The 13,475-nt window shown below is 45.6% G+C and overlaps 1 protein-coding gene across 2 annotated transcripts in view; it reads left to right on the forward strand.

Annotated features, from left to right (window-relative positions):
• Positions 1-13,049: 13,049 nt before the first annotated feature.
• Positions 13,050-13,475, forward strand: part of LOC145409186 (RCC1-like G exchanging factor-like protein) — a 75,012-nt gene continuing 74,586 nt past the window's right edge. For both annotated transcript variants that reach the window (XM_080279678.1, XM_080279679.1), the window contains exon 1: positions 13,050-13,079. The gene's annotated coding sequence lies outside the window, so the exon portion shown is untranslated. The remainder of the gene's footprint in view (positions 13,080-13,475) is intronic.

Here is a 13,475-nt window from a genome sequence, read left to right on the forward strand (position 1 = left end):
TTTCTGACATGCAGCAATACATTAACACTATAATACGATGCTAGTCATGAAGAGATGCTTTGAAATGGATGCAGGGCCGTAGTGCTCTCAATCTGCCTCTTGAATACTGGAAATAACCTACGAAAGGAAGAAATTTTCCACCCAGTAAATCTACATTTACGTCTCAGCATTCATGTGGGAGAGAGAGGGGGAAATTTTAGGCCAAATTAGAGTAAAAGGAGAGGTGTCGACCGCTTGACCACTTCCCGTCGCAGAAATGCAGCGATGGTGTCATCTAATGCGTGGAATGCGTGAATTCCAAGCCCATTTAGTACGAGGACGCATATCAGTTTTCTCGAAATGGAGGGGTTAGATAAAGATTTCACTCAGCTTTTCCATAAGACAAGGTCACCTAAAGCTAAATAACACTGTTTGGAGGCATCAAGAACAAAAATATAAAACGTCTACATGATATAAAAACATCTGTCCTCCAAGACTATCCATGACGTCTAGGAACAGCGCATTCCATTTCCTAACGTCATTTTTTACTTTTTTATCATTGCTAGGCTTCAGACGATTTCAAGCAGCTGAAGAAAATCCCCTTGAGATGATGGGACAGAAACAGTCTTCATTAATTTGCAGACTGAGAACGACATACTAACTTTGTTCAGACTAATATCACATCTCTCCCAACCCCACTCCAACACCCTGCACCCCACCAAATCCCATTCCATCCCCCATCACCTCACCGAACCCCCTCCTACTCCACCGCACCCCACCAACCCCACTCGTACTCCTCAGCACTCTACCCAACTCCGAGCCTACCCCTCTGCACCCCATCCAATCCTGATCCTACCCCACTGCACCCCACCCAACTTCAATCCTACCCCACTTGCACCCCAATCAACCCCAATCCTACCCCTCAGCACCCCACCCAGTCGCAGTCCTACCCCTCTGCACCCCAACCAACCTCAACCCTACCCCACTACTCCCCATCCAACCCCGCTCTTACCCCACTGAGCCCCACAGAATCCCACTCCAACCCCCTGCACTCCACTCCAACCCCATTCCTACCCCTCTGCACTCCACCCAACCCCGATCCTACCCCACTGCACCACATTCAACCCCTAACTTACTCCACTGCACCCATCCCAACCCCGATCCTACACCACTACACCCCACCTATCACCTCTGCATCCCCACTACACCCCACCCAACCCCTTTCCTACTCCTCCGCACCCCAACGAACCTCAATCCTACCCCATTACTCCCCACCTAACCCCGATCCTACCGCACTGCACCTCACCCAGTCCCACTCCAACCCCCTGCAATCCACTCCAACCCCGATCCTACCCCATTGCACCCCACCCAACCCCGATCCTATCCCACTGCACCCCACCCAACCCCGATCCTACTCCACTGCACCCCACCCAACCTCATTCCAACCCCCTTTACCCCACTCAACCCCGATCCTACCCGACTGCACCCCACCCAACCCCGATCCTACCCGACTGCACCCCACCCAACCCCGATCCTACCCTACTTTAAAATATCTCTTGAAGAAAAAAAAAAACAAAACAAAAACAGGGTAATTCAAAAATGCTGTCGCTTGAATGGGTTATTGGGGTACCTGGGGAAGCAGTGCTGGGTAGGTTTTAGACATGATGTAAGGTAGGGGAGGTAGGTAGGTAGGTAGGTAAGTATGTTTGGTAGGATAGGGCAGGAAAGGGTAAAGTAAAGTAGTGTAAGAATAAGGATGGGTAAGTTAGGGTAAGGTAGGGTAGAGTAAAGTAGGGTAGGATAAAGTAAGGTAGGGTAGAGTAGGGTAGAGTAGGGTAAAGTAGTGTAGGGTGGGGAAGGGCAGAGTAAAATACGAGTAGTGTAACTTACGGCAAGGAGAGGTAGGTTAGGTTAGGGTCGATTAGGGTAGGGAAGGGTATGTTAGGGTAGGGTAGGGTAGGGTAGGGTAGGTTTAGGGAAGGGTATGGTAGGGTATGGTAGGATAAGGTGGGGAAGGCTAGGGTAAGGTAGGGTAGGGTAGGATAGGGTTGGATACGGTAGGGTAGGGTAGGGTAGAGTAGGGAAGGGTAGAGAAGGGTAGGGTAGGGTATGTAGGGGGTCAATAAAAGAAGATTAGTTTTGGTATGGCAGTTTTAGGTAAGTTTGCAGATAGATAAATACATAGATAGTCCTGTATGATACTTTAATTATAAACTTTGAAACACACAGGTCTTCACTGGGCCTTTTAGTTTTTAGAATATGGACTATCATAGTAAGACATAATGAGGACAATTTATTTATCCATCTATCTATCCATCTATCCATAGCCAGACGCCTTAATCCCGTAAAGGATGGCCACAAACAAATCGCCTCCCTGTCTCCCTGTCCCTTGCCATTTCACTGCTCTCTTCCCAAATTACACTCCCATCTCTCACATACCGGGACCTCTCTACTCAATCTCTTCATCCCAACCTCCGTCTTCCCCTCCCCCTCTTCCACCTCACCCACATCACTCAGGTAGGGCAGGCAAGCTTCATTGGTGTGTGTGTGTGTGTGTGTGTGTGTGTGCGAAATGTGGCTGTGTAAAGTTACCTGTCTATCTGTCTGTCCATCCCTCCATCCATCCATCTGCCTATCCATTTATCTATCTCCCCATCTATCTATCTATCTATCAATCTATCTATCTGTCCATCTGTCTATCCATTCATCCCTCCATCCATCTATCTGTCTATCTATCTATCTATCTATCCATCCATCTATCTATCTATCTATCTATCTATCTGTCCGTCTATCTATCTACCTATCCATCTAACTCTAACTGGCAAGTGATAGTGACATTAAGAGAAATATGACTTAGCTTTGAACTGAGAGAAGTGATGGCTGACTGACTTACTGACCTGTGTTCTGACTGGCTTTCTGACTGGCTTTTCCCCTGGCTTTCTGACAGGCTTTTCCCCAGGCTTTCTGACTGGCTTGCTGGGGATGTCTTGCAGTTCCGGACGTCTATCTGTCTACAAAAATCATCATCATCATCATCATCATCATCATCATCATCATCTTCATCATCATTATTATTTTTATTATTATTATTATTATTATTATTATTATTATTATTATTGTTATTATTATAATTATTATTATTATAATAATAATAATAATAATAATAATTATTATTATTATTATTATTATTATCATTATTATTATTTTATTATGTGGAGATTGTCAGGAGTGAAACGAGTGACCTTGCTGGTGAGTCTCGGGTGAGTGGAAGAGTATTGTTACTTCGAAGACAAGTTATGTGCTGGGGTGAGGTTGGATCTGTGGCTAGTGTAAGAGGTGGTTGGAAGAAGTTCGGGGGGCTGTTGCCTCTCCTGACGCTGAGAGGGCTCTCCTTCCGTGCTATGGGTTCTTTGTAAGCGGCATGTGTTAGGAGTGTAATGCTGTATAGTGGTGAGACTTGGGCAGTAAAGGAAGAGGATATTCGCAGGCCCAGACGTACAGAAATGACAATGATCAACTGGATGTGCAGTGCGTCCCTGAGTGCGAGACCTGGAGGGGCTAGGTTTACAATGGAAGAGTTTAGAGCAGGGGTTCCCACATGGGGTGGAATCGCCCCCCGGGGGAAAATTTGGTCAGTCCAGGAGGAGAATAAACAGATAAGGACAAATTGGCCGTAGTAGATTTTTTGATGAGTTATTGTTTTAAGAATTCTTATATTTTATGGTCAAATGCATTTTGGCTTTTATTGTCGGCATTTTAAAAGTAAAGTAAGAATTTTGATCCACGAATAATTATAATAGTATATAGGAGTAAAAATCTCTAAAGTATTTCAAAAACTTAGAAAAATCTCCATAATAGCACTAGTTTTCATGTTGTTACAGTAAAATAACTAATGCTGAATGGAAGTGAATAACTCTATAATTTAGACTGATTTAAAACAAGTCCAAAGGAGGGGGGAGGAGAATTTCCCCTTTTTGGAGTACACGGGGGGGGGGGGGAAGGAATCATCAAAGATATTTTGGAAAAAGTAGAGAATGACCAGGAAAAGCTTGGGAACCTCTGGTTTAGAGGAAGGATGGGACTAGAGTGTATTGGAGTTATGATGAGGACAGGTAGACTGAGATTATTTGAGTATGTGGAGAGGATGGAGGATGACAATTGGGTGCAGAAAGTAAGAAGTGTTAACGTTGGGGGTAGAGTTGCAAGGCGGACAGAAAAAGACCTGGAACGAAGTCACTGAGTATGACCTTAGGGCTAAGCGACTGATTAGGGAGGCTGCAAGAGATCGAGCAGCATGGAGAGCCGCTATTAAGTGACCAAGGCCGACGCATGCAAGCATGTTGGAGCCTTTATAAATGAAGCGACATGAAAAGTGATGCAATGATAACACCGTACACCTGGCCTGGACATCCCACTTAAAATGAAGACTACCACACACCAATAAAAGTTATTTTGTTCCCACCAAACACGACCAGTCTAATGTCAGGAGATGATTCCCACACTCCGAGGTCATTACTGTGCACGGCCTTGTAAGGCAATGCACACACACGGCTGGAGGTACCTGGGTTGAACACAGAGGACTGGAGTGACCTAGAGGTTCACCTACCACCAGAGCAGGGGGTCAGTCCTCATGTTACGACACTCATGCCAATTTGGAAGTGTTGCAACTGAAATGCTATGATAATAAACACAGTGTCAGTGTGGGAGAGTGTCAGTGAGGTAGCGCTCCAACGTGGGTGACGCTAAGTACTCGTGCACACATCACAGTCCTGGCAACACCCTTCACTGGTACACTTAGGGTACCAAATGAAAGTGGCCAAAAGAACACTGGGGGAAGGTTTTACTGATATCGTGATATTTTTTTTTTTTTATGCAAGAGAGAACCAAAGGCCAGAAGCCCACAAACAGCTCTTCTCAATAGGGTGGAGTTAAAGGCTATTCGTTTCATCAACTCTCCTCCTCTTACTGGCTCCCTTCAACCTCTGTCTCTTCGCCGCACTGTTGCCTCTTTATCTCTTTTCTGTCGCTCCTTCAATGGTCACTGCTTCTTTGAACTGTCTGCTTGCATCCCCTCACCTCTGAGACGGGCGCGTAGCACCCGTCTAGCAACAAACTCTCATCCCTTTTCTGTCCAACTCTCTACTGCAAGAGTTAACTGTTACTCCCAGTCCTTCATTTATGCGACAGGTCAACTCTGGAACTGTCTCTCTCTGTCTGTATTTCCTACTGCCTATGATCTCCAGTCTTTTAAACGCGGTGTGTCCAGGCATCTCGAAATGAATGGATCTTCAAATTGGCTCTCTTTTGTATTGTTTTTCTTTTTTTCTTGGATGGAACGTTTTGCGGGCTCAGCTTTTGGTTCCTTCTTCCTCGCATTAAAAAGGAAAAAAATTGTTCCCTCCAAGAAAAGAGCAAAACAAAACAACAGTGAACCAAATTCAAGATTCGTTCATTTCGACATGCCTGGGCATGCTGCGTTTTGAAAGCTTGGAGACCATAGGCAGTAGGAAATATACAGTAGACAGAGGGAGACAGTTCCAGAGTTGGCCTGTTGAATACATGAATACATGACATAGTGTGGCTACTCCACAGGACCAAGAAATGTCGCTCAACAAAATCATACAGGTGATGGAGGAGGAATAACCTATTGCACTCAGTCGAAATATGAGAAAGCAAAAGAAACGTCACAGACGGTAATAAAGAGATCAACACAGAAACAATCGAGCAAAATATCGGAGATGGCCGAATACTTCAAGGAAGGATTAATGGATGTGATTCCAAGATGGCGACCATCATCCACTCACTTGATGTAGTGCTGCCTACGTCTCCTTTTGCCTTTATCATACTTTTTCTGTTTGCCCTCTTCTCCTCCTCTTTCTCCCACCTCTTCTATAGTTTTTTATTACTCGTATTTCATTTTCAGGTGGTTTTACATTCAATAACATGCATAATGCTTTCCTGTAGACCAGGAAAACCATTTACAACGTTGGGTGGTAACCATATAACCAATTCGCACGTGTTCCCTACTTGTCAACAAGTGGGTTGGAGGACGGTTAATGCACCTCCCAGTAAAACCACTAACTCAAAGACAAACGGCCATCCCTTAAGCTCCTGTCACACATACGCAACTCAAGGGCCGACCGCGGCGCGACTCAAGGTCGTAACGCATTTTTTCATCAATCGTCCCTTGATTCGCCGACAAAACCCAGACTCTTCAGGGCGCTCTTGAGTTGCTGGGACGACTCGTCGGGCCTCACGACTTCCCAAAAGTCGTGTCACAGTTGCATCTTAGTAGGGAGTGTCATGCATTGGTCGTGAAGCAGTCTTAGCTCAATCAGGTGCGTCGTGATGCAGTCGTTGCTTGTCGTGATGCTGTCGCCAACAAAAAAAACATCCACTTGCTACCACCCACATGACTCTTGCCACCATCCACCTGCCACCATCCACCTGCCACTACCCACTTTCCACCACCCACCTGCTTCCACACACCTGTCTCCACACACCTGCCTCCACCCACCTGCCACCACCCACCTACCACCACCCACCTGCCATCTGCCACCACCCACCACCCACCTGCCACCACCGACCAGCCACCTGCCACCACTCACCTGCCACCTGCCTCCACCAACCTGCCACCTGCCTCCACCCACTTGCCTCCACCCACCACCCACTTACCCACCTGTCACCATCTTACTCACCTACCATTTACCCACTTATCACCCACTTATCCACCTACCAATTACCCACCTACCACTCACCACCCACTTACCACCCAACCACCCACCTACCACCCAACCACCCACCTGCCCACCGACCCACCAGAGCCTACTGATGAAGCCAACTCAAAATAAAACCTACTTTTGTGTAATAAAATCTGGAAATCTATTACCATACATCAATTATCTCTGTCTTTATACCTGTTAACTACTTGATGTGGGGTTGGTGTGGATATTATGGGGTTGGGATGGTTATATAAGGTGGGGTTGGGTGTTACTGGTGGTCCAGATGTGATGCCCCACCTCACGCTGGGTGTCACTGGTGGTCCAGGTGTGATCCCCCGCCCCATGGGTCGGTCGTGGGGGGGTCGGGGTTCATTCCCCAAATGCGTCAAGCAGTCGTGTTGAGTTCGTGGGCGGTCTTGTCAAGGTCGTGGCTGACAAAAATCCGTTAAATTTCAAATTTGAAGACTCGTAGCTCCGTCGCCTGGTGGTCGCCTCGCAATCTTGTTGCATTCTTGAGGACAACACAACCGATCGTGAGGTAGTCGTGAAGCGGTCGTGAGGCAGTCGTGAGCAGAGCAGACTCGGGGCCAGTCGGGAGGCGTGGGAGCCAAGAAGGACACGACCTTGAGTCGCGCCGCAGTCGACCCTTGAGTCATGTATGTCTGACAGGGACTTTACGGGATTATGGCGTCTGGCGATAAACAGATGGACAGAAAGATATTGCCGGCAGGGTACTGGTAAACAGAGGTCCACAACGTATTCTTCTTTGTTTTAAATTAATGTATTATGCACAAACGATATATTTTCAACGACTTAACTATGACAGATATATATAACAATACATGTTAATGCCTCCTAGCCATGTCAAAATCTCCTTTATTGCACAGAAATACATAAAGGGACACGGCCGCGGACAACCATCACCAGACACGGATCAAGATTATAGACAACCGGCTCCCCCTTCCCCTGAAAACTATGCTATATAAAATATAACTGAAGTCTAGTTCATTGCTAGACTGCTCCCTAACCATTGTGTCATGACACACTGATGTACTCCCAAAAGAATCCTAGTGAGCCAAAGCACCTTCCCCTCCCTCTCTATAAAACAACGATAATAACTACAAGGAAACTATATTATATAACGTAAAAACAATGAGAAATACTATTTGGTATGTATGTGTTTATGTATATGCATTTCTGATGGATTGATAAGTTTATAGGAAGCTGAAACAAAAGAAGACGGAGAGCCAGATGTTCTTCATATCCCTCGGCCCCCTCAATATGAAATAAAAATTCAGCAATACACAACTCTGTACTGTAAAAGTAATGCATAGCTATGTTTTAATGTGTTTATACATAACTACTTTCACTTCCTTTTATATATTTTCTATAGAATCCAATGTGTGAACTACGCTGTGCTATAATTTGCTCCCTCTTAACACTATCTTCCCTCATAACACTATCTTGGAGGGCTCGGGGCTCCCCTTGGGCCCAGGCCCTGGGAATAATCCCCAGCTGCCCCCTCCCCCGCACCTCCTCTCCTCGGCCCAGTAAATGGGTAGCGAGGAATTTTTCCACGTCTATGTCCGTCGATCATTTGTTTTTCCACATTAGTAGAAGATTTCCACGAAACGGCAACTCTGTCAGTCTCTCCACGCGACTCCACAATCTTCTCAGATATCTTAATTCTACACCACTTATCACACACAAAAAAAGACGATTTGGTTCAACTGAAAGGACTGGTAGCTATCAATGAACTGATGAACAATACCCTCTCTTACCTTTGTTAATCTCGGCAAGTTGGGGAAGTTGTTTAAACACTATTAACACTGACAAAATACACACAGCTCGGCATCCTTCCCCTCTCACGGTTAGAGGGTGACTGACGGGTTTCGAAGCTTCCATGATTCACTGAGCTCTAGTTCGAAATAAAATATTAGTTTTTATCATGCTACTTAACATTTATCATTAATATCATTCCTATCTGTATATCTGTCTATAGCCAGACGCCTTAATCGCGTAAGGAGTGGCCACAAACAATTCGTCCCCATATCGCTCTGTCCCCTGCCATGTCGCCACCCTCCCCCGTAACTTACACCCTCTTCTCATCTACCTCTTTACTCCATCCCTCCCTCTCCTCCTCGGTCTCCCCCTCCCTCTCCCCCCCTTCCACTTCACTCACTCTCCTAGTTAGTCTCTCACCCTCCATCCCTCCAACTTACACCCCCTTTCTCATATACCTCTCTATTCCATCCCTCTATCTCATCCTCGGTCTCCCCGTCCCTCTCCCCCCTCCACCTCACTCACTCTCCTAGTTAGTCTCTCACTCTCCATCCCCCCGATTTACAATCCCTCTCTCATATACCACTCTACTGCATCTCTCCATCTCATCCTCTGTCTACCCGCTCCCTCTCCCCCCTCAACCTCTCTTACATACACTCTTCTAGTTGTTAGTCTCTCACTCTCCATCCTCCCAGTTTGCACCCTTTCTCTCATATATCTCTCTACTCCATCCCTCTATCACATCCTCGGTCTCACCCTCTCCTCCCTCCACCTCATTCAATCTTCTAGTTAGTTTCTCACTCTCCATCCCTCCAACTTACACCCCCCTCTCTCTGTTTATGTGGCATACTGTCTGACTCCGTGACGGTTTCTGCTTGTCTACCTGCATCTTTTTGTGTCTTTCTGAGTGTCGGTCTGTCTTGGTATCTGTAACTCTCTGTCTGTCTTCCTGTGTTTCTCTGTCTGTCTAGCTGTCTATCTGTATGTGTGTCTGCGTTTGCGTGTGTCTGTCTTCCTGTATGTCAGTGTATCTATTTGTCTTCCTCCCTATGTCTGTGTATTTGTGTGTGTGTGTGTGTGTGTGTGTGTGTGTGTGTGTGTGTGTGTGTGTGTGTGTGTGTGTATCTTTCTGACTCTCTGGAAGCTTGTCTGTGTTTTTCTTCCTTCCTTCCTTACATATTTCCTTCCTTCATTTCTCTTTTACTTTCATTCTTCCTTTTTTCCCAACCTACCTTTCTTCGTTCCTTCCTTCCTGACGTAATTACTTCAATACATATTTCCTTCACCCTTCCTTCCTTACTTAATTACTTCCTTACTTACGTAGTTCTTCCTTCCTTCCTTAATTTTTTACTCCCTTACCTTCTTGCTTATTTCCTTACTTCCTTAATTACTTCCTTACTTACCTCCTTACTTCCTTACTTTCTTCATTCCTTGCTTACTTTCTTACTTTCTTATTTACTTACTGCCTTTCATCTTTACTTACTTTCTTACTTATTTACTTCCTTCCTTCATTCATTCATTCATTTCTTCCTTACCTACTTACTTACTTCATTTCTTCATTCATTACTTCCTTCCTTCCTCTCTTCCTTCCTTCCTTTCTTCCTTCCTTACTTACTTTCTTACTTTCATTCTTCCTTCTTTCTTTCCTTCCTTTCTTCCCTCCTTCGTTCCATCCTTCCTTTCCTCCTTCCTCCCTCCCTCCCTCTGCCTGGGTTGGGAGGGGTATAGTGGGGCAATGGTAGGGTCGGAAGGGGTGCAGTTAGGTAATGTTGGGGTTGGGTGGGGTATAGTGGGGCAATGGTGGGGTTGGATGAGGCTTAGTGGGGTAATGGTGGGGTTCGGAGGGATGTAGTGGGACAATGGTGGGATTGGGTGGGGTGTAGTGAGGTAATGATGGGGTTGGGTGGGGTGTAGTGGGGTAATGGTTGGGTTGGGTGAGGTGTAGTGGGGTAATGGTGGGGTTGGGTAGGGTGTAATGGGGCAATGGTGGGGTTGGGAGGGGTGTAGTGGGGCAATGGTGGGGTTGGGAGGGGTGTAGTGGGGCAATGGTGGGGTTGGATAGGATGTAGTGAGGTAATGGTGGGGTTGGGAGGGGTGTAGTGGGGCACTGGTGGGGTTGGGTGGGGTATAGTGGGGCAATGGTGGGGTTGGATGAGATGTAGTGAGGTAATGGTGGGGTTCGGAGAGATGTAATGGGGCAATGGTGGGATTGGGTGAGGTGCAGTGGGGTAATGGTGGGGTTGGGAGGGGTGTAGTGAGGTAATTGTGGGTTAGGTGGGGTGTATTAAATTATGGTGGAGTAGGGTGAGGTGTAGTGAGGTGATTATGGGGTTAGGTGGGATGTAATGGGGTAATGGTGGGGTTGGGTGGGGTGTAATGGGGCAATGGTGTGGCTGAGTGTGGTGTAGTGAGGTAATTGTGGGTTTGGTGGGGTGTAGTGGAGTAATTGTGGGGTAGGGTGGGGTGTAGTGAGGTAATTGTGAGTTTGGTGGGGTGTAGTGGGGTAATGGTGGGGTTGGGTGGGATGTAGTGAGGTGGTTGTGGATTGGGTAGGGTGTAGTGGAGTAATAGTGGGGTTCGGTGGAGTGTAATGAGGTAATGGTGGGGTTGGGTGGGATGTAGTGGGGTAATGGTGGGGTTGGGTGGGGTGTAGTGGAGTAATAGTGGGGTTCGGTGGAGTGTAATGAGGTAATGGTGGGGTTGGGTGGGATGTAGTGGGGTAATGGTGGGGTTGGGTGGGGTAGGGTGGGGTAATGGTGGGGTTGGGTGGGGTAGAGTGGGGTATGGAGAGGTTGGGTGAGGTAATGGCGTCACTGCCACTTCTCTGGCTACTCCATTTTCTCTATTTGCTAGGGACATGTAATAAAAGTCCTGTTATATTTATCAATATACAATCCTCATTCGTGTTGATTAAAATGTTCACATTGACCAGATTTTCTTCAGTCACTGTCACTTTTTTAGTTCTAAGATTTGTCAGGATCCTCCTCTCTGCACATTTGTAACACCCGGTGCTTAATGATACAGGTCCCCAATTTTCTGCCCTGCCAACAAAATGTCCTAAAAAGAAACTATACTGCTCTTACGCTGCTACCTTGCTTCTCAGCTATCATAGGATGGTTTTCCCATCTTTAAATTATATGGTCTTCCATATAGTAATGTCTTCAATTATTGTCAATGAGCAAGTGAAGATGTCCTAACCAGAGACACTGATGGGATTTTAAAAATATGGTGGCTATGCATAATTATGTGATAGCCAAAGAAATTTGAGGAGTCCGAAGGAGGTTTCCCTGTACATTAACAGCGCGTAACAAGCAGTCTGACCATAGGAGGGGGGGAATTATACACTATATATATATATATATATATATATATATATATATATATATATATATATATATATATATAGTGAAATGAGTGAGTTTTTCTATTTGAAGTTTGGGTTGAAACAGGGATGTGTCATGTCTCCATGGTTGTTCAATCTGCACATGGGTGGGGTTATAAGAGATACAAGGTAGGGCAGTGAACTTGGAGTGGCCCTAATGAGAGAGGGCAGTGTTTGGAAGCTCTCTGTACTTTAGTTTGCAGATGATACTGTGTTAATTGAAGACGAAGGGGAGCTGCAAGGCTTGGTGGATGAGTTTGGGAGAGTGTGTAAGAAACGGAATCTAAAGGTGAATGTAGGGAAGAGTAAAATTATAGTCCTCGCGAGAGGTGAAGTCAGTGAATATACAGTGACGTTGGATGATGAGGAAATGGAAAATGTAAGTACTTTTAAGTAAGGATGGAAGTTTGGAGGGTGAAGTGCTTGAAAGGGTACAACAAGGAAGAAAGGTTGCTGGTTCCTTGAAAGCAGTAATAAGAAACAGGGAAGTGAGCATGGAAGTAAAAAAGTTATTACATGACAGTATTGTGATATCAACTCTGACGATTGGAAGTGAGGCTTGGACGTTGTTGGAGGGACACAAGTCAAAAGTGAAAGCAGTGGAAAGGTGTTATTTGAGAGGAGCCTGTGGAGCCACATGGAGAGACAGAATGACAAATGAGGATGTGAGGGAGCGTTGTGATGTGGATGTGGATGTGATAGGAAGCATTGGGAGAAATACACTGAGGTGGTTTGGCCATGTGGAGAGGATGGAGAGTGAGAGACTGACGAGGAGAGTGAGGTGGAGGGGGAGAGAGGGAGAGGAAGGCCCAGGATGAGATGGAGGGATGGAGTGGAGAGGTATATGAGAGAGGGAGGTGTGAACTGGGAGCAGGGCAGTGAAATGGCGGAGGACAGGGTGAAGTGGAGGCGATTTGTTTGTGGCTATCCCGTATAAGAAATTAAGGCATCTAGCAATATACAGTATATATATAAACATATATTTTTTCCCGTTAATACCGACACATTTTACATTTTTTATAAAAACAACAAACCACCATCTCTTTTATAACTCAAAAACTAGCAATTGATATGTAAATCAATGACGGGGAACCGTCCAGACGGCGAAAACGAAAAGTCCTGACGGCGAATTATCTTTAATTTGTTGTGATGGCGAATCGTCCTGACGACGAAATATCGTGGAACCGGAAGTACAGGATAAATAAGAGCCTCAGGTATTTGTACTCACAGATCATGAGTATATCATGAGTGATTCGGATATGAATTTGGATTTCTCCTCTCCCGTTCATGATAAAAGAACAAGAGGGTCTGTTTGTTATCATAATAACAGTAACTGGTTGTGAAGTTGATCTTTAGCCGAGTGTAGACGCAGGTTTTTCAGCATCAGATGTATAGACCTCTGGAACTCTCTTTCAGATGATGCAGGGTAAATTTTCACAAGTGGACAATACACCCCCTAGGTAGTTCAATATATTTTTCTGGCAGTTTTTGATGCGATTCGAATGTTTCTGACCTTCATTTTTGTCGGAAATGCCCCTCACCGAACACAAGAAAACTAACCAAACAAAAACCAACATACCTAACCTATCTTAGGGGAGTAATAATCAATT

Source organism: Coenobita brevimanus, chromosome 80 (genome assembly GCF_032717465.1).
Source record: "Coenobita brevimanus isolate Jiangsu-jjx chromosome 80, ASM3271746v2, whole genome shotgun sequence".
NCBI classification, from domain to species: domain Eukaryota; kingdom Metazoa; phylum Arthropoda; class Malacostraca; order Decapoda; family Coenobitidae; genus Coenobita; species Coenobita brevimanus.